The 26,320-nt window shown below is 44.8% G+C and overlaps 1 protein-coding gene and 1 long non-coding RNA gene across 2 annotated transcripts in view; one reads left to right on the plus strand and one right to left on the minus strand.

Moving 5' to 3' along the window:
• Positions 1-26,320, plus strand: part of nr6a1a (nuclear receptor subfamily 6, group A, member 1a) — a 123,632-nt gene that overhangs the window by 37,631 nt on the left and 59,681 nt on the right. The gene's annotated exons all lie outside the window — the stretch shown is intronic.
• LOC113032940 (uncharacterized) lies at positions 329-11,608 on the minus strand. The gene is made up of 2 exons (XR_003273968.2): positions 11,126-11,608; positions 329-2,565 (listed from the first exon to the last, which is right to left on the minus strand). It is a non-coding gene; the product is annotated as an uncharacterized LOC113032940 (long non-coding RNA).

A 26,320-nucleotide genomic window follows, 5' to 3' on the forward strand; every position in this document is an offset into this window, starting at 1 on the left:
CTCGATGGTGATCGGCTTGATCCAGAGTCCGTGTGCAGATGTGCAGACTGTTGTTTTGTTTCTTAAATGTTGCAGTTAATAAGAGCAGAACTAAAATGCATCATGGTAGAAAATCCAGAGTCATTTGTGCTGTGGTGTCCCTCAAGGTACAGTCAACGGTCGATGGTTTTCAGTCAGAGCTCAAACTCACCGACAGCGTTGAATGTTCCCCACGGGCACCAGAGAGTGACAACATTTGAATGTGTGTTGAGTTGTACAGTTGTACGAACCTGCAGATAGGACTGTCACGATACTTCGAACTTGATACTAATATTCAGTAAATACTTGATACGTGATGACATTTTTATTATCACAGACGGGGAAATGACAAACTTAAGAGATCATTTTCAAAATATAGATTAGAGTAACACTTGTCTGTCCAGATCTATTGAGCCACAGCTTTGTCATCATATTTTCATCCTGATCAAATACAGTCGCTCGCTGTTTCTGTCTGGTCCTCCGTAGCATTTTCTCTCTTTCAGTCGAGGACTTGAAGAGATGAATAACATTTTTAGACATGAATAGTTGTGAATTAACGCCGCCTTCAACTGAATAAGCTGAATTTATCTGAATCAATGTTGCTTTTTTGACTGTTAATGTTACAGAGTGTCAGTCTTTCAGTTTGTTTTGCTAATAGTCAGCAGAATACTTGAGAAGCTAGTTGCAATGTGTCAGCAAAATTAGCGTGTGTGCTGTTTCTTTGGTTAACTCTATCAATAAACATTGAGTTTATTAGCATTGCTTTCTTTTAAATGTTACTATATGCTAGCATTGCAGAAACGATAGCCATGAAGTTAGCTACTGTACTGTACTTCATTAGCCTGTGGTTGCTAGCTGAGTAGGTAAAATCATTGATAACAGATCTTCTGGGGAAACATTGTTTACCTGGGATGATATCGTTAGCTCATCAGACGGTGTATGTTGGGTCGTAGCTACTGCTAGCTCTGTAGATAATATTAGCTAATGAGTGAACAATTTCTAGCTAAATAAAAAGGCTGGAGTATCTGGTTATTACAAAGCTTATAGCTAACATAATTAGAATATGCGGCTTATCTCATCCGATTTAGGTCTTTGACAGACCTGACCTCACTGTAGTGGTTTCTTACAGTGGGCAGTTCTGCATTTATCTGATATTTATTTGTTTCAGCCTCGGATGATCCCGGAGACATTGTGTGGTTTATCTTCGTGCTATTTTGTCTGTGCTAAATGACTATAACTCGTATTTGCCAGGTAGAAACAGACCAGCTAGAGTCCAACCCTGACTCAGTGACAGGATGGACTTCTCCATCTCCATGTTTTGGTCTCGCACTCAGACTGCAACGCCCTGCGATGTCCCAGCAGCCAGAGGTTTGATCCTGGGACGTACACCTCCTGCCACAGCTCTGCACTGCTGCTGATGCATGAAATCCTGCAGCAAACTGTGGCCATGACAAACCTGCACGGGACTCACTCAGTGGGTTATGTGGACACAGACTAACTGCGTTTGTGTTAACAGGTCAAAAAATGAATCCGTTTAAATCTGCAGGGTGCTGCTGCGAGCCCCTCTCATCAGCGGTGTTACTTTTGCACGGACAGAAAGAGCAGAGCTGGCAGCAGCGCCGGAAGCTTCCATGCAAAGACCAGCCTGTGCGTTTGCTCCACCTCAGCTGGAGTCCCTCTTTAAAGGGTTAATATTGTAATAATATATGAAATGTTGCTGCCAATGACCTATCTCAAGAATCCTATACTACTTATTGAAATAATTTTAGTTTTAATAATAAACATCAGCAGCTGTACGGGTGTGCAAACATGCTGTTCTTTAAAGGGTTAAAATCCCAAAAGTATCATTAAATCCGAGTCGTTTTTAAAAAACTGATATTTTCACAGCTTTTTTGGGGAAGTTGCCGTTTTGTGGTCACGAGTGTCAGATGTCTTTTTTATTTTGACGTTAGATTATTTGCTGCAATCATACAGCAGTTTAAGGGAAGGTGTCTGTCGAAGCGCTCGAATTAAACTACCTCAAACTCTGAGCAGCTGGATAGTTACTGTCTGCTTATTGCAGCTCTTTAATGAGACATGCAGTACATGTTAAATTATTACCTGTCGGGTAGTAAAGAGCTTTTGAAAAATCCATATTTGTCTCACACAGAGACACGTCTTCCCTAAAACTGCTCTAACGTCAGGTGTGCCAGTCGTTTCTGTGTTATGTGGTTATAAAGGTGAGAAATATTAACTTTGAAGGTAATTTCCCACAAAAACGACAAGCTGTGCTGTTTCACAAGCCTCGGTGTCTGTCAGTGTGCGCTGCTGTGTTTGTCTTGGCCTGCGTGGAGCACCTCCATGCCAAAGCACGTTACCACCCTTGTTGGCGTGCAACCTCGAGTGACGAGAAGCCGGCAGGAGCGAGCGAGGAGAGGCGGTGATGCAAAGGTTGTGGTTTCCTTTAATAGCCCCGCAGACACGATGAGCGCCATCGTCTTCGTTTTCACTAAACTACCGAGAAAACTGGAGTGTCTGCGCTGAGCCGGCGCTGCTGTCACGTTCAGCCTGAAGCAGAAAAGAACACAAAAGGAAGCCGGGGTAAAAAATCAGACAAGTTGCAACTGAAAAGACAAAAGATAAGAGTCAGTCAGGCTGGTGGAAGGAGGCGAATGAGCGTGATCAGAGAATGCTGCCGTGCCCCACAGCTGAAACTAGTGCACTGCAGTGTTGAGCTAGTTAGAAATTACTGTTCCCTTTACCCTGCGCTGAACCTCAGCTACTGCTCTGGGAGTGCGCCTTCCTGTGTTCGCCTCTTTGAGGTTGGAAAATCATGCAGTCATGTTTTATTAATGCTCTCTGTGTGTCTGTCTCGCGCTCCGTCTTTCTCTCCCGTTTTGACTGCTTCCCCACAAAAGTGAAGAAGAGATTTGGAACAGCGTGTTTTATTTGTTCTGCATCCTCTTTTCACGTTGAATCGAGCCGCTTTATGTAGGTTGAGGTTTTGATTTGGAGGGGAACTGAAACCGGTTAGCGAGGTCGGGAATATATGATGCAACTCATTGTGCAGAGATTTGTTGCAGTTGTGCAGGATTAGTGTTGAGATGGTGGATGTGCACATTCTCCTGCTTTCTGCATAATGAATGATCACTTTGGGAAGAGAGGCACGATTCACTCTCTGCCACTTTGACACAGTTCACTGACCGTGGACGAGACATCACTGGAATTGAGTGTTGTCGCCCAAAATCATCGGAAACCTGGAATTCTGAAGATTATTTGTCCGTCAGAATTAAATAAAAGGGCCAACATGGCGTCACTCTGATAAATAGGTAAATACTTGTCTTTATTGGACCGTAGCCTGTGAGTCACTTGGTATTCCCACGTGAATTTATGAGCCGTGGTCAGGCAGACGAAACGGTTTCTTTTCACTGAATAAATTCTCCCTTGTCTACCTAATTTCCTGCAGTGTGTTTGCTCTCAGACGAGGTGGGAAGTAATAATTTTTCAGGCCCCTTGGCTCTGGCTTCAATGGCTTCCCCTCCTTGGCATTTGGACTTTTTGGCTGCGAGCCCGAGATGCACAAAAGCTTTCCCCCACTCGACTCCCACTTCCTGTGTGTTAAGGGGCTACGCATCCACGCCATCACCTCAAACCGATGACTTATTGAACAGTTTTAGGTGTGGTTGCACTTCCTTTTTTCCTTTGAATAACACTCCTACTGGTGTGGGTATTATCATAACTGAAAAAGTTTGCATAACTGACAAACTTTAAAAAGGTTTAGGATGTAAAAATAGCCGAGGGCGAGCATGAGAGGCTGACGGGGCCAGAGGGAAGAGTGCAACAGTGTGACTGAACCAGTGTGAACCCTGCGTCGTCAGCACATTCCTGGGGTTGGACAATGAGAAGCACACTGTGTACTGAGTGGCGCTGCCTGCATAGCTGGCTGCTGTGCAGCCAGGAGTACGTGCTGCCTGAAGTGAGGCCAATGCAACACAGATGCACAAAATTCTGCAAAATGCTCGATGAGCTGGGGAAAAGTGACCAGGGTGACTGTGGCACTGTCCCTTTGGTACCGTTAACCCTGCTGAAAAAGCCCGATGACCTAAACACTTGCTTAAATTGAAAAACGTGGTCTGTGTGGAAATCTGTTCTTAGAGTAGAACAACAGGCCGTGATTTTTATTGGACTCGTTCGATTTAAGGTAACTGATCCTGGATTAGAGGCTGAATGATTCCAAACTCCTGGAAACTCGCAGTATAAAATCTTCTTGTGCCCTTTTCACAAATGCAAGGACCCATAAAACCGAACGTATTTAGGAAACGTGTAGTATCGGTTCCTGCCGCTGACCATCCAAAACTGTCCTAACATGTGCGCGTTTCCTCTGACAGTACAAATGTTATGCACCTAGTGTAACTGTAGCCACAGTTAACCCAACACTCCCAGCACAGCTCCAGTGCTTGTTCAAAAATAGGCTACTCAGGCTGGGAGCCTGCCAGCATATGCTCTCACACACTTTCCCATTCCATCAAGCCTCTTGACAATGATCATTATACAGTCCACCGGCGCTGGGAGACATCTCCTAATGGAAGAGCACGAGGAGATTAAATCGCTAAAATCACTTGGGCTGCGAATGATCCTCTTGGTGGGCAAACTCAATCAAACCCAACAAATATGCCTTAATTGCTGTGTCAGTCGCAAAATAGGCTTAAAGTCAGATTGGACGTTTTAATATCTGCTCGATTAAGAAGTTTTATAATGAGATGCTGCAGTGCAGCGGGGTCACTCTGTATCACATTTAGCTGTCACGCGTTTCCAAAACGAGCTGTAATGCTGGCTTCATGCCGTGCATTCGGGATGATGTCACTGGATTGCTCTTATATTGAAAACCGACGGTTCAAGTTGCTTTGATTGGTAAGAAAAATGAGCAAATGACATTTTAAACATTATTTTTGGTATTAATTTGTCTGCTGGCAGCATCGCATTCAAAACACAGGTGCACAAACGATGCCAGAGAGTCTGTGTACAGCGTCTTATTAATGCATTTGGTTTTCGAATATCACATTTAACATGTTTGGGACGTCACAGTGAAGTTCAGTTTGAGTTGAGTCGGTCAGATCACAGTCGTCTCTGCACTACAGCATACCAACATCTACAAGCACTAATCTAAACTTTGTTATGTTGTTTTGGAAAAATGCAAACGTGTCGAGGTGGTGAGACACTCTGCAGCCTCGACTCTAGAAAAGCACACAAAGATGTCGTCATTTTGCATAATATTTAAACATTGATCGTCTGTGACAAAGGTTGGTGCTGCGTCTCAAAGCTCTGGGCTCGGCCGATTTCATGGTTCAGTGTTTGTCTACAAGTACAGGTTCTCAAAATATTTTCTGTGCATATTTCTGAGGATCTAGCAGACGTTTACAGTCGTTCAAAAGCATACTTGCTGAACTTGCAGCGTCCATGCCAGGCCCGCTCCAGTGCAGGGACTTCCTCAGGCGGAGTGCCAAGCCTTTCCAGAAACTCCCTGCCTCCACGTGCCATGGATCATCTCGTCATGGCTCCAGGGGTTTCAGCGCCTATTCCTGCTGCCAGTCCCTTCCTCGGCATTAACCCGTGACTCTTTCTTACCTCTCCCCCCATCTCCTTGTCAGTTCCTCGTCGCAGCAGGCTTGCATCCTCCCCTTTTCCCTGCTGATTGGCGTGCTTCTGTTTTCCCTCTCTCTGCCTCTGCACCTTTGAACCCGGCGTCGATGCACTTGATCGCGTCACGTCAGTCTGGCTGCGGCTGACTTATCCACTTCTGCAGCACGCCTGAGAGAACTGCACTGTATGTCACACTGCTCTCTCTTCTCCAAAGCTGTGTCGGCTCATTTCGGTCGTGAGCACCGAGGCTGATGAATATGTATCTGCGGCTCCTTCTCGCAGCAGTTTTGAGGATCTCTAACAAAGCGGGATGAGAGAGCCCTTTGTGGCTGTCTGCTGGATTTAACCGTGACATTTCTCTGTTGCCTGCTGCCACTTTTTATCTTCGACAGACTCTATTCCCAGGTCGCGCTCGCGCCCCCCTTTGAACGCTGCATTGTCAAAACTCAGACCCACAATCCGCATTTCAGCTATGATGTATATCGTTATTAGCGTCTCTTTGAGCCTTAGTTGAGTCAGAAATGTTTCACTAACAACACTGAAAGAAACCCAAAAAGCTCACTTATGGTACATAATCCATGTTTTTTAATATGTGGAGTCGCCGCAGTGCAGTGGCGGGAACTCGAGGATCAGCGTTTCCTCTGCACTCCAATTCGCTGCAGTAAATCGCAGCGAGCGGTGAACCAGGCCGTCGCCATCTTCGTCATTGTCATCGTCGTCGTCTTAAACCACCTTCTGCACCCACCCCACCCACAAACAGCGGCTCAGAGCGAGGCGAGCCAAAATTGTGATTTCATATTTGTGTTATCAGTGGGAGGCAGCAGGGGAATGACCTGGATACTGCTCAACCTTTACTCCCGCCCGTGCCGCCTTACAGCCAGGCGCTGGATGGAGCTCGCCCCGTGAGCAGAGCTGCTGTGGGACGCAGTGAAACACCTCGTTGTCACACCAGTGATGAGGGCGTCTTTACTCTGCCGTCCCTCTTTCCTGCACCACCCCGTCCTCCATGTTTAGCGCCGTTCTTCCTAAGCTAAACCGAGCCACCGCGCTCCGTCTGTATTTTGTCTTCGTTTTATTTCTATGAAGCCACGTTACCCGAACATCACAAAGCATTGCGCCCCGTCCCAGCAGGGGATTGTGGGGACACTGTGCCCTCAATGCGCTGCTCTGCGCTTTGTGCTCTGTTGACCCGATCAGCTCCGCCTAAGCCTGAGTTAAGCTCATCTTTTTTGTCCTACTGTATTTATGAAAGACGGGCGAGCGTCGAGCAGATATCGACGTTCGTCGGACGCTGCGGTATAACTCGGGGACGTCTGAGTTGGAACGCCGCAGAGGTCGGAGTCGGCTGATCCTCTGCGGTTTGACGGCAGAGTTGCCGAGGCCGCTGCTTTTCGGATAGTCGCTCGGGGACTTAACCTCCTCCTTTGGCACCTTCCCCCTCTCCCTGTGTCTCGCTCTCTCTAGCAGAGGAAAATCTCTGCTGAATTTGTGTCTCCTTTCAGATTTCTAAGAGGCGTTAAACCTTTCTGGATTAAAGAAGCTAATCTGACAGGCAGAAGATTGTATTAGCCTGAGTGTTGGCAGAGCTTTTAATTTCTCCTCTCCTTTCATCCCCCCCATCCCGACTGCCTCTCCTGCTGACCTGCTCGATGGTATTATTGTGTTTTTCCTTTTGAATTACAGCAAAAACATCCACATCTTCCCGCTAGTCACGCTCCTCTTTCCGTCTCGCACGCTCTCTATCCCACTCCTCCTTCCATATCTCGCCTTCCTACCTCTCTTTCTCTCCGGCTCTTCCAGCAGTGACAGCATACTTGCGTGAACCCATGATTTATCATTTGCTAATCCGTGCTGATTATGGAGCTTTCCACGCGGCCCTTATCTGTTGCTGAGCTCGCTTTTCACTCCGTAGCTGCCAATTATCTTTGAGGCAGCCTGCAAACAGACCTGTCTCTGTCAGCCAGCTGCACAAGCGCCACCGAGGCCTCTTACTCTGTATACACAAGTGTGCGTGCACCGGAGCGCTGCCGACAGCCTCCCTGGGCACATGTATTTTTGGTGCTTATTGAAATGTCAGCACTGAAAAAGCTCAATAAGGTCTCGCCAAGCCCCACTGCAGAGGGGAGGGACGGGAAGCTTGGAAAAGTAACCTCCATCGTGCACACTCAAAGCTGGAGCCCGAGACAAAGCCACTGCACCCTGAAGTTTGCGTGTTAGTGTATCAGCATCAAGGTCAGGAGGGATTCGTGCGAGCTGCCACCTACGCAGTCAGGATGGGAGAGCTGGGACGGCGATGCCTCGTCGTGACTCGCCCAACACTTCCTCTAGCTGAGCGGCGGCACGGCCAGCGTTGGCATTTGACAGCACGAGGTCATCGAGGGGAGCGAGGCCTTGCCCGCGGGGAGGGTATGCAGATCACGGCGGTGCTCAGCTGACGCGGCGTCCAACCGTCAGCGTAATGGGAAGTGACATGCACATCAGAGCAATGTGGGTCAGAGCTCCAGACGACCAGCCCACGGCCTGTATCTGCTCTGCCTGTCTAATCTGCTGCAGCTCGACCAGACGAGGCTCCCTAATCGACCTTGATATTCAGTGAGCACGCATTACCATCTCCCCTTGTGCTTCAAACACACTCACGCACACACGAAGGGACCATCTGAGACTTTTAAAAGAGTCAAATGTAGCGGGGTGCCGCGGTACGACGATAATTAATTGTCAGGGAGGAAGGAAACAAGCAAGCGCGGCACGCTTGGCCTCGGGCTCTGCAGCCGTACGCGACAGAGTCTGTTTGGACTCCACGATGTTCACGAACTCACCGAACGTGCGTTTATCCCACAGTCTCTGCTGCTGTTCCTTTGATGTGTTTAATCTCCACTTTTAAAATATTTATCTGAGAGGCGGGATTCAAATGCCGGGCCTGCAGTTTTTCTGCAGTGTGATGTGGACTGAGCTGTGTGTTTTCCTCCAGTGGCTGAAAATGGGTCGAATGGACACACAGCTTAACAGGATTCCCATGACACGGTTGGCGTCTGAAGGGAGGAAGAGGAAGGGAAAGGAAAGGCCAGGGAGGGGGCGTCAGTAGGAAGCAGCGGTGTGGGGAGGGGAAAATAGCAAACTTTTTTTGTGAGTGTTTGCTGAGCACCTGTGTACAGAAAACAACTCCATCCTAGCTGGAGGGTAATGACACATGTGTTGAGGGGGGGGCGGGCTTGAAGTGTTTTGACATTTTCAGCTCAAACAGGATTTTTTTTAAGCAGAGGGAAAAGGCCCAGAGGAGTTCAGCCTGCGCAAATCTGCCTCTGCCTCATCAAAGGCTGTAATTTCCTGTTCATTTCGGGCCCCCTTCCCCCAACCCCGAGCTCTCGTCTGCTAATCCCACCTCTGCAAAATGCCCCCACTGTCCCCCCCAATCCCGGGGCCCTCCTGCTGGTGTCCTGCCTGCCTACGCTTCAGCCTGCTCCGCTCCGGGCTGGGGTCTGGGGAGGCTATACGCTTTGTGTCAGCAGGCTTGTGGCAGAGCGTCAACAAATCCTCATTGTCCCGCGCGGGAGTGGTGACAGAGGAGGTGGATGGGAGGGGTGGAGGAGGCATCGCTGTCTGGTTTCTATTCAAAGCCACATATACACACATGTGTGTATGTATATCGCACACACGGGCCTGCGAGGGCACAGAGGGGTTTACACAGCTCCAAGCTTGGGACCAAAGTCCATCCAGAGCACAGGTCGCACTTACACAACCGCTGCCTTCCTGAACTGATCAGCCAATCAACAAGTGATAACCGGACTCGAAGCACCAAGAATCCTAAAAAACACAAAGAATCCCTCGAGTTCACGTTATCAGTCTGTCAGCACAGGACTCTGTAACATGCGATCCTGTAACAGTCAACAAAGTCCTCGCATGCAGACAAAACCCTTGTGTTAGCAGCTGCATGTGGGCCGAAGAGTGTAGTTTCCACTCAAAGCTCGTGTTGATTGGAGGCTACAGAGTGTACAACATCAGCTGCCGGTGGTGAGGGCTGAGATGTGTATCTGGCTAACAAGACTCTACATGTAGAGGCATTTCACAGAACGACTCTGTGCTCGTCCACTTCTGTATTTGAAATTAATCTTTTCCAGACCGCGACTGTTTTGTTGTCACCGTCGGTTTTAGCCCTAAAGCGATTACACTCGTCTGTAACAGCTGCTTTTTCTTTGTCATCACCAGCCCACACTTTATTTTAGCGTCTGTATGTGCGAGCTGGTGTTAAGCCCGTGTGAGGGCTGTGGATGTGTTTTCCTGCAGCAGCCATGATGCACATCTGTGATCCGGGGAGATGTTTTTGTCAGTTGTTGCTACCCCTCACGCACGTAGCTTTTTTTTTTTTTTTTTTTTTTTGCAGTGGATTAAAAGCTTTGGACAAAAGCAGACCGGGACAAAAAAAAACTGGGACGGCCTGCATTTCCTGTTACCAAATGCATTCCAAAACCAGCGACCCCCACGCGAGCTGGCGGGGGAACCAACGAAAAAGGGAATAGAAAAAACCAGCCTGTGTGAAATCGCAGTTTCTTTTATCCTTCCTCTTTTGTCAGCATCTATATTAAACCACCTCCTACATTTACTCTTCCTTTGCTGCCTTTCTTAACTTATTGACATTTTGAATTGGACAGCGTCAGTATTTCTTCTACACAAAGAGAACATTTAACTGTGACAGCACGGCAAATTATTTTTAGCTCATTCAACTGATGCATCCTCTGCCTGCTGAATGAGCAAAGCATTCTGGGGGTTTCTCAAAGCGGGAGAATTGCAAGGTGAGCACGCCGAGAGGCGGTCATGAAGCAAAGCGTGGACACCCCCTTAACCCCGACCACTCTAACCCTCGTGCTAAAGCCGGGGTGTCACCTCCCTTCCCCTCACGGAGCAGCAGCAGCAGCTGGCTGACCCGTCCCTCCACTGCAGCCTCTAATGGCTGACCTGCCCTGTCTGGCCGGCCTCTGCTTGCTTTTGTGCGCCGTCTGCCTCAGTTCCTCCCCACTCAAACACTGCTGACGAGCCCCGTATTCCCACAGAGCAAGCTGAGGTGAAGAAAAAGGAATATCCAGACAGACAGACACGCAGACGCTTCACAATTTGCACACTTTGTCCCGCACACATAATCCCTCTGCCCCCCCTAACACACACACACACACACACACACACACACACACACACACACACACACACACACACACACACACACACACACACACACAGCCTCTGTCTGCTTTCACAGTTTTGGACGAACCGTACCAAGCACCAGGTAAAGAGTGCTGCTTTAGCTGGAAATGAAAACATTTCTTTCTCTTGTTTTTACTAGTTTAACAATTGTTTAAATAAAATAGCAGCTGTTAGTTTGAGTGAGATTTTGAATGGACTCATGCTCCAATTTGAAAGTACAGCAGAAAGAGTGAAAACATGCTTGAATCCGTCACGCTGGAATTGAAAAAGACAGACGAAGAGTTCAAATACTTACGTCAAGTGCGACCAAAAGTTCAGCGGCAGCGTGAAACTGTGGCGACGTTAGGAGGGAAAAATCAAACGCGAGAGCAAAAAGCTTCCATATGTGAGGAGAAAGCTCGTTTAGACGGGCTGAGAATTCACTGCTGAAATGAGTTGAACGGGTTCCTCTCGCTCACTGTCTGCATGTCTCTCCCACACACACACACACACACTCCTGACACGCAGTCTTTCAGCGTGATCTCTCTGCCTCTAGTGGGAACTCAGCCAGTAGTTTGCAAATACAAGTGCCTTACAAATCTCTCCCCCTCTCTCACCCTCCCTACCTCCCGTTCCTTCCGTGCTTTTACACAGATAAACAAGCACATGCATTCCCACATGCATGCACCCCCACTTCCTTCACACACACACGCGCACACACAAGTCTGGCGACGACACAAGTTATTGAACTGCTCCACATTTTCTTGCATGCACTATATATGAGGCGGTTGACGGACAGCAGCACATAGTCATGTGTGCAGCCAGGGCTGCTGCGATTGGCTGGAGGCCTGGGAGCCGAGGGGGGGAGGCGGAGGATGGCTGCGATTGGTCCGAGCTCAAACCATTGAAAGCAGAAGATTTTCTCTGTTGAATGGCTGCTGCTCTGGGTGGAGCCTGAGTGACACTGCTTGGGGAAAAAACCTGCATCCGGAGAGTTTTGTGCCTTTACTGGAGTGTTAACAGCTGTGGATGAATGCTGTGGAAGTGTGTGTGCCACAGCTGGGACACTCAAACAAGGTGGTTTTGGACAGAAAAGACACGTCTGAAATGATTAATCAAACATTAGATAGTGCTCAGTTTAATTCACATGTTTTCTTTTGCATTAGTAAGCTTTCTAAACATGCATCTCATTCATTTTACCATATTTGAAAATGTGCTTTTACTTATTTGTTTTTACTGATCAAAGAAGGAAACAAAGCTGCCACATTAACGATTGGCTTTGGTCAACGCAATGTTAAGAATACATCGTTGATGGATAATGCTGGGGCTGCACCGGTATGTCTAATATCAGAAACGGTCAGTATTGACTTGGATTTTATTTATATGGTTTTTACACGGCTCGAGGTTCTGTGCTGAAGAGCTGAAAGTCATCACATTAAAGAGGGTTTGTTTCTTTAAGTGGGTTCAAATAGAACAAAAACAAATACAGGAAAAAGATGAGCATCAACACTTTTGTTATTGTTATTCCAGGTCAATGCACATCAAAGTAATAATATTTATCTGGCTGTCTTTCATTTACAGATGCAATGCTGTTGTATTTTTGAACCCTGACAAAAACAACAGAAGGAGGTCATGACGTATGATATTAATGAGCCCGATAATCCAGTGGCTCCCACATAAACAGGAAGATTAGGAGTTGTAAAGCCACCAGTCTCAAATGTGTGTGGTTATGTTGTAGTGTAGGTAGCTGTAGTGAGCCATCATGTGGAATGGCGCTGTGCTCTGGTGCGGCATTTATCAAACTGGCGGCTGCAGACTTATCAACATATGCGTCCTGCTGCCTTCAGATGGCTGCAGGGATTTTCTGAGCTGCAAAATTTTTAATGCACCATAACCAGCTGTGGTCATCACATACTCCAGAAATCACTGGCTGATGAATTCATACTGATTTACTATCATTCCTGCTTTGAGAACATTGAAAGTTTTGATGACAATTTCCAAACATCTTTTGGCAGAGGCATATTTTCTAGCATTAGGTCATTTACAGATTAAGCTTTATTCTGTTATTTCTGCTCCAACTGTTCAACTGAGATCATCAGAGTGGAAGCAAAGTCACATTGTCCCAGAGCCACAATATCTGTTTTCTCACAAGCACCAATTAAGATGACCTTCATTTGAATTACTTTGCACCTGTTTGTGCCTCTTCCCTCACCTGCACGCCGAGCTTGGAGCATCAGAGCGTCACACACGTGACTGCATCCAGTTTCAGGAATATCCTAAACTGTTACAGTGCTGCGTGTACTGGTCTTTGACTAAACACTAGCACAGCAGGAATCCATCCATTCCACGTATCCTTATCAGAGTCTCCACAGTAGGAATTTAAAACGCAATGTAGGTAACAAAGTCAAAGGTGTAAAACTATGTAGTGTTTCAGAATTGCATTCAAACTCTTTAGAACACTGAATGTAAATGGACGAGTTCTTATATCGACCTTTTCTACTATATCCGAGCACTCAAAGCGCTTTACATCACTGCATGTGTTTTGTAACATCTGTCATTGTTAGTGGAAAAACTTACCCCATGACTTACCCCAAGCAGACATATTGAAACTGTCGGTTTGTATCCTATGTGTGATTTTTGATCATACGTAACGAAGGAAAAATCTCTCGTAAAACCTTGTCATCCTGTGGATGAACTCCAGTTCTACTATTTATGTATATATGTATATACAGTGGGGCAAAAAAGTATTTAGTCAGCCACCGATTGTGCAAGTTCCCCCACCTAAAATGATGACAGAGGTCAGTAATTTGCACCAGAGGTACACTTCAACTGTGAGAGACAGAATGTGGAAAAAAATCCATGAATCCACATGGTAGGATTTGTAAAGAATTTATTGGTAAATTAGGGTGGAAAATAAGTATTTGGTCACCTCAAACAAGGAACATCTCTGGCTCTCACAGACCTGTAACGTCTTCTGTAAGAAGCTTTTCTGTCCCCACTCGTTACCTGTATGAATGGCACCTGTTTGAACTCATCATCTGTATAAAAGACACCTGTCCACAGCCTCAAACAGTCAGACTCCAAACTCCGCCATGGCCAAGACCAAAGAGCTTTCGAAGGACACCAGGAAAAGTATTGTAGACCTGCACCAGACTGGGAAGAGTGAATCTACAATAGGCAAGCAGCTTGGTGTGAAAAAATCAACTGTGGGAGCAATCATCAGAAAATGGAAGACATACAAGACCACTGATAATCTCCCTCGATCTGGGGCTCCACGCAAGATCTCATCCCGTGGGGTCAAAATGATCATGAGAACGGTGAGCAAAGATCCCAGAACCACACGGGGGGACCTGGTGAATGACCTGCAGAGAGCTGGGACCAAAGTAACAAAGGTCACCATCAGTAACACACTACAACGGCAGGGAATCAAATCCCGCAGTGCCAGACGTGTTCCGCTGCTGAAGCCAGTGCATGTCCAGGCCCGTCTGAAGTTTGCCAGAGAGCACATGGATGATACAGCAGAGGATTGGGAGAATGTCATGTGGTCAGACGAAACCAAAGTAGAACTTTTTGGTATAAACTCAACTCGTCGTGTTTGGAGGAAGAAGAATACTGAATTGCATCCCAAGAACACCATACCTACTGTGAAGCATGGGGGTGGAAACATCATGCTATGGGGCTGTTTTTCTGCCAAGGGGACAGGACGACTGATCCGTGTTAAGGACAGAATGAATGGGGCCATGTATCGTGAGATTTTGAGCCAAAACCTCCTTCCATCAGTGAGAACTTTGAAGATGAAACGAGGCTGGGTCTTCCAACATGACAATGATCCAAAACACACCGCCCGGGCAACAAAGGAGTGGCTCCGTAAGAAGCATTTGAAAGTCCTGGAGTGGCCTAGCCAGTCTCCAGACCTCAACCCCATAGAAAATCTGTGGCGGGAGTTGAAAGTCCGTGTTGCTCGGCGACAGCCCCAAAACATCACTGCTCTCGAGAAGATCTGCATGGAGGAATGGGCCAAAATACCAGCTACTGTGTGTGCAAACCTGGTAAAGACCTATAGTAAACGTTTGACCTCTGTTATTGCCAACAAAGGTTATGTTACAAAGTATTGAGTTGTATTTTTGTTATTGACCAAATACTTATTTTCCACCCTGATTTATGAATAAATTCTTTACAAATCCTACCATGTGGATTCATGGATTTTTTTTTCACATTCTGTCTCTCACAGTTGAAGTGTACCTCTGGTGCAAATTACTGACCTCTGTCATCATTTTAGGTGGGGGAACTTGCACAATCGGTGGCTGACTAAATACTTTTTTGCCCCACTGTATTAGGGGTGCAACGATACACAAAATTCACGGTTGGGTTCGGTTCGATACTTTTGTGTCACGGTTCGATATTTTCTCGATACAAAAAAAATGTTCATGCCTTTTTAAATTGTCATTTATTAAATTTTCACGGCACATTCTGCACCACATCTCTGTGCGTTCATCATTTGTTTGAAGCCAGCTCACCTCCTGCAACTACTTTTCTGAGAATACGCGCTTCTTTTGTGGTTCGGACTCCTTCTGACATTTGTTTGGAGGTGGAGGAACACCAAAGTAATTGCTTAAAGGAGCTTCTTCAACATCTTTAAGAGTTCTAAACAAATGTCTGTCCTCCTCCTGAAAATCTTATGTATGCAAACACCCGTTGCAACTTCTTATCTTGTGCGTGTTTTTTATTTTGACAGCGAATGCGCACCTGCGGACCACTTATGTGCACCCCTGGTTATTTAGCTCGTCATATTGCAGCCACAGAAATTATTTTGTCCATGAAACCATAAAGCTGCACTTTCTTTTTGCCTTATAGTCTGATTTGTCATAACTTCTCTGTTTTGTGGTAAGCTTTTCTTTGGCTGTCACTTCTTCACCCTGACCTGTCTTATTTGGCTCAGCAGAACTAAAATATATATCCTGCTGCTTTTACAGACGCACTCACATAAGCTCAGCGATTCTCTGCGCGATCAACCTCTCACATGTTTAAGCTGCGGGAGATTTCACTTGTCATGTTTGCATAGTAAGCTAACGATTAATAAGACGATGTCAGAGGAATTGGTGCACAAATTATCATCACTCACAGATCAGTGCTGTCGCTCTCTATACACAGTTCGCACGATTGCAAAGTGAAAGCAAAAAACAAGCGCAAATGCAAATGCCAATGACATAATTACCCAGCTACATTTCTGAAAGAATGCAAAAGCATTGACATATATTTTTCCTACAATAGCCGGACGGGAAGGGAAGAGATAGATTTTGGTAGCCCGACTGAAAAAATCGCTAGCCCCGGGACGTCGGGCTAGCGATTTTGCGAGCCCTGTGTCTGATTGAGGAATCACTCATCTTTGGAAAAGAGAGTTTATTACAGAGAAATGTCTCTTTCCAAAATAAAAGCTATACTATCTGCTTCTTCTGGGCTATATTCTCAGCAGCATAAGGAGAATCATGTGCTAACAGCTGTCTAAATGACTCGGCTAAAGTTAGTAGCATGCTTGTTGTTTTTGTCTTTGCACTAGGATGATGTCGGAGTAAATGTGCAGTCATATTCGTTGTGTTCCCGCTAGTGCTTTCAGGTTAATCTCGTTGAAATGACCTTAACGCCACAACACGGCAAATCTCCGTTAACGAGCTACCGCCGATCGCCCCGTGCGTGGGGCTGGACGGCCAACACGTTAACGAGCTAACTGCGCTAACACACTAGTTCCCACCCATGTAATTGAGCATTGCATGGCACATCCAACATACTGTTTTACTTTAGTCCATGACGCGCTTACCTTCAGGGTCATACATCACATGAAAACCAAAATAGTTCCAAACGCCAGATCTGAATGAGGTTCAATTTGCCATGTTGCAAGGAGAGCTTAACTTCTGTCTCGCTAGCTTGCCCTGCGCTCAGTGAATCTGTGTTCAACTACTCTGCCTAGGCTGCACTGTCGAGCGCAGATTCACTGAGCGCTCAACACAGACAGCATCGTCAGAAGGAAAGTTGATAAAATAAATTAAAAATTTTGTATTGTTCGATACATATGCGTACCGAACCGAAAGCACTGTATCGAACGGTTCAATATCGATACGAGTATCGTTGCACCCCTAATAAATAAATAAATAATAAATATATATATATTTATTATTTATTTATTTATAAATATATATATATTTATTTATTTATTAAATATAAAAAAAAAACACCAACCGGACATAGTGGTGGTAGACAAACAGAAGAAGACGGCCGTAGTGATCGATGTAGCGGTTCCGAATGACAGCAATATCAGGAAGAAGGAACACGAGAAGCTGGAGAAATACCAAGGGCTCAGAGAAGAGCTCGAGAGGATGTGGAGGGTGAAGGTAACGGTGGTCCCCGTGGTAATCGGAGCACTAGGTGCGGTGACTCCCAAGCTAGGCGAGTGGCTCCAGCAGATCCCGGGAACAACATCGGAGATCTCTGTCCTGAAGAGCACAGTCCTGGGAACAGCTAAGATACTGCAGGACCCTCAAGCTCCCAGGCCTCTGGTAGAGGACCCGAGCTTGAATTATAGAGCACCCGCAGGGGCGAGATGGGAATTTTCTTTTTGAATTTATATAATGTGTATAAATATAGTTGCTTTAGTAAACCAGCCTTATAAACACTGAAGCACGCAGCATGAAAGATAACGGGCCTTTCTTAAACTCTTTCTGAAGCTGGATGTTGTGTGTTTGTGGCTGTTTTGACTTTTTAAATCAGGAATGATTTCGCTCGAACAAACGTGCCGGATACACAAACTCTTATCAAGGTTTTGCTGTTACTCAGAGTGAGAAGGACATTTGTTTGAGTGGCAGATTCATTTGTTGTAATGAACTCAGTTCTTTCATTGTTTTCACCATTTCTTTCTTTCTTTTCTTTTTTTTTTGCTGACTACATTTTTACAGCTGGAGCAGAGTTTTTGAAGTTGTTCTTTTTTTGTGGATGTTTGCGTAAATTAAAATTTCATGCTATGCACTTATTATGGTTTGAAAAGGATTGGGATGAGTTCATTGCCAAAATGCTCGCTGTAGTGGAGGTGGTTAAGGAAGATCTGGAGTTTATTTAGCCTGAGCTGGTTTTTGCCCATACAGCATTTGGTATCCTGAGGTTTTTGAGAAAATGTGAGTTTTTGCAAGAAGGAACAGAGCTCGGTTTGTTACGGAGCTGGATTTCCTGAAAGCAGTTTCTTTGAAGGACATGACAGATTTCTCCGTTTGTCTCTCCTGGTGACTCTGTGGTTTCAGTCTTTGGCACATTTGTGTGGCTGTGTTTCACCATCTGATGGATGTTGTTCTGTGACGTGAAGCTTGGTGATTGGTGTGTTTTCTGAATCTCGCTTTGGCCACACAGAAGGGAGAAGACAAGAGGAGAGTGTTTGACTCTCTAAGTTTGGGTTTGGGCAGGCTGTAGTGATGTTAGGAAAGGTCAGATCCTTATTTAGGCACAGGTGGGTCGTATTGGGGTCTTCAATGTTCCAGCTAGCTGAAGTAAGTTTGCCACTATCCATCCATCCATCCATCCATTCGCTTCTCCTTTTCAGGGTCGCGGGGGGTGCTGGAGCCTATCCCAGCTGTCATAGGGTGAGAGGCGGGGTACACCCTGGACAGGTCGCCAGTCTGTCGCAGGGCCGACACACAGGGACAGACAACCATTCACACTCACATTCACACCTAGTGGCAATTTGAATTATCCAATTAACCTATCCCCACAAGCTGCATGTCTTTGGACGGTGGGAGGAAGCCGGAGTACCCGGAGGGAACCCACGCAAACACGGGGAGAACATGCAAACTCCACACAGAAAGACCCCGGCCTGATGGTGGAATTGAACTCAGGACCTTCTTGCTGTGCGGCAACAGTGCTAACCACCGTGCCCAAGTTTGCCACTATTTCACCCAAAGCAAAGAAACCATCTCTGAGGTAGCCGTCACATTAACTTGTCCAAACTCTTCTTTTAGCGTCTGCTCTGTGTGTTTGTGGCTCATTTTGATTTCTCTTATATTTTTAAATCTTAGCTGGTAGATCTGTTTGCATTATTTCTTCCACTTTATTTTTGGTTCATTTAGTTGATGTTTGAGTTTATGTTTAGAGTGAGGACACCACATCCCTCAGCCGTGTCGCTGGATTCAGTTCCCCTCCTTTTGTTTACTTTGGTAAACGGCCCTGCTGACGTGTTTGTTCGTGGTTATTTATTCATTTTTTCCATTTAGCAGACTCTATAGGTATATTTATGAAATGCATTTTTGCATCGATGTGTCCTCGCTCTCGTAGCAAAGCAAGTGTGCGTGTGTGTACGTGTGTTTTCGCCTTCCTCCTGAGTGATGACGGCATAGCGCGGCCTGGAGCGCAGCCAAGTGCTTTCATTCACACATGATTAGATCACTCTGACCTGGATAACACGCAGAGCTCCACACTCGGCAACACGCTGCTGCATAAGCCTTTTGTTTGGCTTTAACAAAATACCTCCCCGGCTTCACTCGCCTCCCAGTCACACCCGAGTGATATTAAAGCGTCAGGACGACAGAGTCGATCCACCGATCCACTTCCCTGTCATCTAAATAACGTGCGTGCCGTTTCCTCACCTGAGCTGCGTCCTTACCCGGCCGTACGTAGACCCCAGAGATTCTGTTTTTACTTGGGTCATGTTACGTTTGAGTCACAAAACACAGCTTTGTTGTCATTCTTGTGTCTTGTTGTTTTGTTGTTGGCTTGATGCTGTCTGGAGATGTTAGGATGCGTCACTGTGCTAGAAGTTTTTGAAGCGTCTCGAATAGGGCTGCCACAAACCATTATTGTGATAGTCGAATCATTAAAATTTAATAAACTATCATCTTGTCTTTATTTTTAGTTAGCACAGACCTTAAACACTTAAAGCTGTAAGCTAATGATAGTTATATAAGAGCAGATGCTGCTGGTGCAATAAGCTGTACGTGTTACGTCCATGATCTGACTAGTCGACTTTCACATAATGGTTTGTGGCAGCCCTAATAGACAGATATAGATATAGACAGATATTGTTGTGATTGATAAGTTGTTAGTCCTGTACAGGCTCTTGGTAAATGCATTGAGGAAATCAATGACTGGTTGTGCCACAATTTTCTCCAGCTAAACAAAAACAAAACTGAGGTAATAGTCTTTGGCGCCAAAGAAAAACGATTACAGGTCACCAGAGAACTTCAATCTATACATCTAAAAACCACAAACCAGGCGAGAAATTTGGGTGTAGTGATGGATGCAGACCTAAACTTAGAAAAACACATTAAGACAATAACAAAGTCAGCTTACTATCACCTCAAGAATATTTCAAGGATAAAAGATCTGATGTCTCAACAGGACCTGGAAAAACTAGTCCATGCATTCATCTTTAGTAGGCTTGATTACTGTAACAGCATCTTTACAGGTCTACCTAAAAAATCAGTCAGACAACTACAGCTCATTCAGAACTCTGCTGCTCGAGTCCTCACTAAGACCAAAAAAGTGGACCACATCAGTCCAGCTCTGAGGTCCTTACACTGGCTGCCTGTCCGTCAGAGGATAGACTTTAAAGTTCTGATGCTGGCCTATAAAGCTCTGAATGGTTTAGGACCAAAATACATCAGTGACCTCCTGACCCAGTATGAACCTTCCAGATCCCTCAGGTCATCTGGATCCGGTCTTTTATCAGTTCCCAGAGTCAGAACCAGACACGGAGAAGCTGCATTCAGCTTTTATGCTCCTTATATCTGGAACAAACTCCCAGAAAGCCTCAGATCAGCTGAAACACTCAGTTTATTTAAATCCAGGTTGAAGACTCACCTGTTCTCAGCTGCATTTGAATAAAGCACCAAATCCACACTTTAAGCTTAAATTTCAAAACTTACATTTAACTACTGATTTTATCTACTGTTCTGATTTTATCTGTTTTGATTTTATATACTGTTGTTTGTTTGTTTGTTTGTTTGTTAATTAGTTAGTTTATTTGCTTGTTTTAATCAATTTTAAATCATGCTTTTTATTTGTTCTTGTTTCTAATGTCTCTGTAAAGCACTTTGAATCACCTTGTTGTTGAATTGTGCTGTACAAATAAACTTGCCTTGCCTTAGTCGTTAGTGCTCGAGTGTGCAGTTTCACAGCATCAAGGTAGTGCTGGTGAAAACTCATCCTGAGACTTCATGACGGGACTTCAGTGAGTGATGCTGGCTGGTTCACGTGTTCTGTGCTGTCCATGGCTCTAAGATACAAAGTTTCTTCCGTTCAGACCAAAGTGTGCTGCTCTGTTCACTGAGTAGGAGGCAGAGGACAGTTAGTGAATGGACTAATACACTCTTTTCTATGAAATTAACAACTTTCTGGTAATTTCAGAGTTGGAATAGCCTTGAATTCAAAAACACGTGCATGGCTTTAAGAGGAAAGCTTTTATTCAGAGCATCAGTACGAGCCAGAATATCCTTCAGCTGTGCTAACAGGCTGGATAAGCCTTTAACACGAACACGTCAGGTTGGGTTAAAAGATGTGCTGCTAGAATACAGTCGAGACATGCGCTGAAAATGTATTCAAAAAATACTTTAATCTTTAAGTTTTATGAGTGTTTGTTTTCATTAATAGCTGATATTTACATTTGTGATAAACTTGATGTTTAATAGAAATGTTTCTTTCTTCAAAAGTGATTTTAAAGCTTTGAGTGGTATGGATATTCAAACTGTTGTCCTGCACTCACACGTAGAGAGTCGGGAAGCTACAGCGTACCACGAGAACAGACACGTGGATGCTTTAAAAAATATTTTCTTCTGCTTATCTTTCAGAATTTAACATATGATAGTAATGATTATTTAATACATTATAATAGTTGCTCTGGTCATTTTGGTAAATGCCATTTAACACAGTAGAGACACAACAGAGAGACGTGCGGCACTTTGCGGACGAGCTATTTCAGCCGCTCCTTTGATCGTCACCTTCAGTCTGAAACGGTGGAAGTGTGTCGTCATGACAGCGTCTCTTATCTTTTCCATTCTTTCTTGGCTTCAGTTTCCAGTGTTTGTGCTAAGCTAGCTTAAAAACATCCTGCTGAAAGTTTTAAAGTTATGCTAATGGTATGAAAACTGCAATTTCACAGTGACGTTTTCCTTTTTTATACGTGACAACGGCTCAGTTTGCATCTCCTCCTTTAGCAGTCGACACTACGCCTTCACATTAGCATGTTTTTCTGTATCGAACACAGCATCTTTTTAAGGGATCAGTTAATTACCCTGCCGGGCCTGTCTCTGAAACACCTCTTTGTTGTGCTAATACGCTCTCTATGATAGCATCGCCATCCTTAACCTTCTCCATGTGTACAGATAACCCAGAGGGGGTGGAGTGGAATATGTAGGGTGCTGGGAGTTGGGTAGTGGGGGTCGGAGGGGCGTCGTTGCAGCACGTCCTCCAGCTGTGCCTGTGCGATGACAAGCCCGTCCTCAGCCAGACTAAACAGAACACGCAGCTTCACCTGCAGGGCTTCCTCGATGCCTTTTCCTTTCCTTTTTGTGCTTCCTCTTGTCTTGTGACTTTGGTGAGGATTTGGGGCGATGCGGGATCACAGGCACACGTCTGCATTGCAAGCTGTAGTTAAAGCAGCTGCTGTTCCCTGCTGCAGTGCGATTGGTAGGTTGGTCTCTCACCAATGTGCACTGGCCTGGCTGAATGCACTGAACCAGGTTTTTTGTGCCCATAGCAGTTTCAAGGGAGTCATGCTTGATCTTTCTGGGCCACATGGAAACTAGGTCAGTGTGCTGCGCTGTCAGTCATGTCTCACTCGTGTGTGTGTGTGTGTGTGTGTGTGTGTGTGTGTGTGTGTGTGTGTGTGTGTGTGTGTGTGTGTGTGTGTGTGTGCAGAATAAAACTGTAAAATAGGGCTTTTACATAAGGATGGGATGGCTTCCACAGATATGCAGTGTTGCTATTATGGAGATTCTCTCAAACTGCAGCACAACTTCCTCAGCCCCCTCCGTACGCTGCCACATAGGGAGTGAGCAAGATAGAAAGAAACAGAGGGTGGGGGGGGGGATGAAATTCTCCTGCTTGGTTCAGATCCCTAAGAATGCTTGGGAAAGCAGGATCTTATTATCACAGCAAATTTGCAATGTGCAGAGTGGAGGAGATTAGATGCGTCTTGCCTTTGAAGTGTATTTTCCAACCATTGTGTGATGGCAAATTCCATCAAGTGTTGGAGGCAGCCATGATAAGAGGCACGGGTTATGAATGCTGCGCCATTAAAAGCTGTCATTTGAGCAATAAGATGAAACACTCCCAAACTCCTGCTAAATGGAAAAAAATCTCGCCTCATTTGGGCTCTGTCATTCATAACTGTCTCAGATACTAAAATAACAAGGTGCCTCGATGGCCTGGATGAATGTGTCAGAGTGTGTGGACTGTGGATTATAGTGTATATAAATGAGTGGGTATTGGCTTGTGAATAGGGGATATTTTCCTCTCAATCAACTCTGTTTATTTATTTATTTGTTTACAAAGGACTGACTGAGGGCTTATGTTTCCAGAGATCCTACTGGACTTTGATCAGGCTGCCTTGGTATGACCTCAACTCTTTGACCTTCACTTTGAGCACTGCGGCGTCTGGGAGTTTGGTGTCAGGACATGCCCAGAGTCACCAAAATAAGTTCCTTCCTCCCAGACGCACTCCTTTGCTCCTCAGGGGCTGCAGAGTGAAACGCTGCCTGAAGAAACCTGCCTTAGGAGTGATATCAGCCCGGGCCTCAGATACTGTTGCAGCCTCAGACCAAACACAAACAGCACAGAGCTGCAGGAGGTGTCTGAACATGCACGTGTACATACTTCCAGCACAGTTGGTCTACTTTGTCTTTGACATCAAAATTGTGGCGTTCTGAGTTTGCAAAGTGCAGAATAATAATTGATTAAATCCTTTTATTGTTCATTCTTTCAGCTTTTAGCGCTCGCTGGTGGTGATCCTTCAGCTTATTAGTGGCTGTGAACGATGGATAACTTCTGATTCCCCTGGAAACAAATCTTTTGTATGATTGAAATATTTGATCCAAACTGAAATCTCACAGGAACTGAATGATCAAGTTTTTACAGTTAAGTCTAAGATTTGTTGGGCAAAAACATATATTTTAAAAAATGTTCCTCTGTGTACAACCCCAGTAGGTTTTAAAACAAAGAATTTTAAAACAAAAGTTGAGCATCAACATTTTAGGAATTACAGCTGTTTTCGTGAGGCTCAAAAATTAGACAACGTGGCCAAGTGAGGCCTGTCTCCTGATTATTCCAGGACACTTTGGGCAGATGACACATCTGGAGCTGATGCCATGATCCAACTCACGTTCATTATGTTGCCACTGACATCACTGACAATATGATGTCCAAAGAGATGTTGGGGCAACTAAAGGAGGCTGTTATTTAGCTTAAAACCCAAATCAACCTCAGAGAGGCAGAGACAAATCCAAAATCTGCTACCTTCTTTAAAAAGAGGTTTGGAGCGGATAACTGTGCAGCACTGAAAGCTCTGGAAGACCACAGGAAAAACTAAGAAAAACCCCTTTACAACATTTAGCCAAGTCAAGTACAACAACTGCATCTGCTGTGCAACCAGCTCCCAGTTTGGACTCGTTAGACTACTTTCCTTTATGATAAAGCATATAATGGATCAGGTGGCTCATCGTCCTTCCTTAGTTACGCTGCTGGACGCCTAGTAGGGGTGGGGAAAAATCGATACTGTGTAGCATCGTGATATTTTGTTTGCTAATAATGTATCGATACAGGGACAGCAGAAATCGATATTTTGTTACAAAAAAGGGTTTTTGTGCTCTGACTTCAGAGCATGTTGATCCTTTTTCTGAGCAAGAATCCTGACATTCCTTCACTGTCCAAATGTGTTTAACATGTTTTTTGGCAGCAATAAACATGACAGTTTACTTATTTTAATTTAAGACACGTTTTATTTTAATTAAGTTTAAAACTTTTTTATTTAATGTAAAATTATATTTTGTTTTAATTTACTTTCAAATTCTTCAGTTGCTGAAGGGGCTGCATAGTTTCCATAAATTGCATAGTTCAGAATAGCTGTAATTGTACCAGATGGTTGCATTCAGTTAAGTTGGACTAGACTGTAATACAAACCGTTCAGTTTGTCAACAATAAAACTGAACTGAGAGAAAGACTGAGTGTGAGACTTTGATATTAGATAAAATGAATATTGATAAAGTTTACCTTTATGTACAGAATCTGAATATCGCAAAATATTTAAAAAAATTGCAATAATATCGTATCGTGGGATGTATGGTGATTCCCACCTCTAATGCCTAGCCTGCTGGATGCTTCCCATGAAGCATTCAAAAAGTGCTTTGAGGGCTCAGGTAGAGTAGAAGAGCACGATACTCACCATCTTCAAGTCTGACGTGAACAATTCAGCGTCACGTGTGATGTCAGAGGACTTCACACACACTCAAATAACAACGTTTAAAAATCAGTGGTGGATGAAAACTAGGATTGAGAATTCATAAGAATTTAGCAATTCCATTATCGATATCACTTCGTTATCAGTTAGGTTCCTTATCGATTCTCATTGGCTCTTCTATGAGCATCACCAAGTATCATGTCAATTCATTGCCTGCTGTATGGCCAAAGCTTTGTTCATGTTGAGGTCATTACTCAAAGAAGTCAGAATTACACATGTTACACAGAACACTTTCCCTAAAAGTAATGCAGTGTGCTACTTAATTACTTCCAAGAGAAAGTAATTGATTATATCACTCGTTATTTTACTGTCATGTTTCTCTTCATAGAACATAAAGCCGACAGCTTGAAAACCAGCACAGACTTTACAACGACCCCCACAGCGCTGTTCTACTCTGAGCGCTCAAAGCTTTAGACAACTTTATACAGTCACACAAGCACTTTTTCTGAGCTGTTAAGTGCTTAACTATCTAACATTCATACACATGGGTTAGTGCCTTGCCCAAGGATATTTGGCATGCAGACTGGAGCAGCCTGCGATCGACCCACCAACCTTCCACTTCGTAGCTGACCTGCTCTGCCTCTGAGCTACAATCACTCCATGATTCTACTTTAGAATCATGAACAGGTAGAAACACATGATGTTTTCATACCTGTTGAAGTTCAGGATCTGGCTGCCTGGCTGAGGTCGGGGTTCACTCTGGGTTCTTGTTTAGCTTAGCGTTAGCATGCTCTCTGTGCAGGTGCTTGCAAAGAGCCAAAGTTGTGTTAGCAACATATTGCAGTTTATTGTCTCGGATGCTTGGATTCTGTTTTTTATGTAACAAAAATAAAAGTAACGTGCACGTGCATGCTTTACACCGCGTTCCAAATTATTATGCAAATTATATTTTTCTCAGATTTTCCTAAATAGTCGATTCAAATGACAGTCGGCATAGTTTTGCAGTCATCAGCCATTAGAGTATAATTCATATGTTACTCATCAAAGCTGCCAATGAAAACAGTATGTTTGTCAAAAATAAAAAAC

The sequence above is a fragment of the Astatotilapia calliptera genome, chromosome 12, assembly GCF_964374335.1.
Source record: "Astatotilapia calliptera chromosome 12, fAstCal68.1, whole genome shotgun sequence".
Lineage (NCBI taxonomy): Eukaryota > Metazoa > Chordata > Actinopteri > Cichliformes > Cichlidae > Astatotilapia > Astatotilapia calliptera.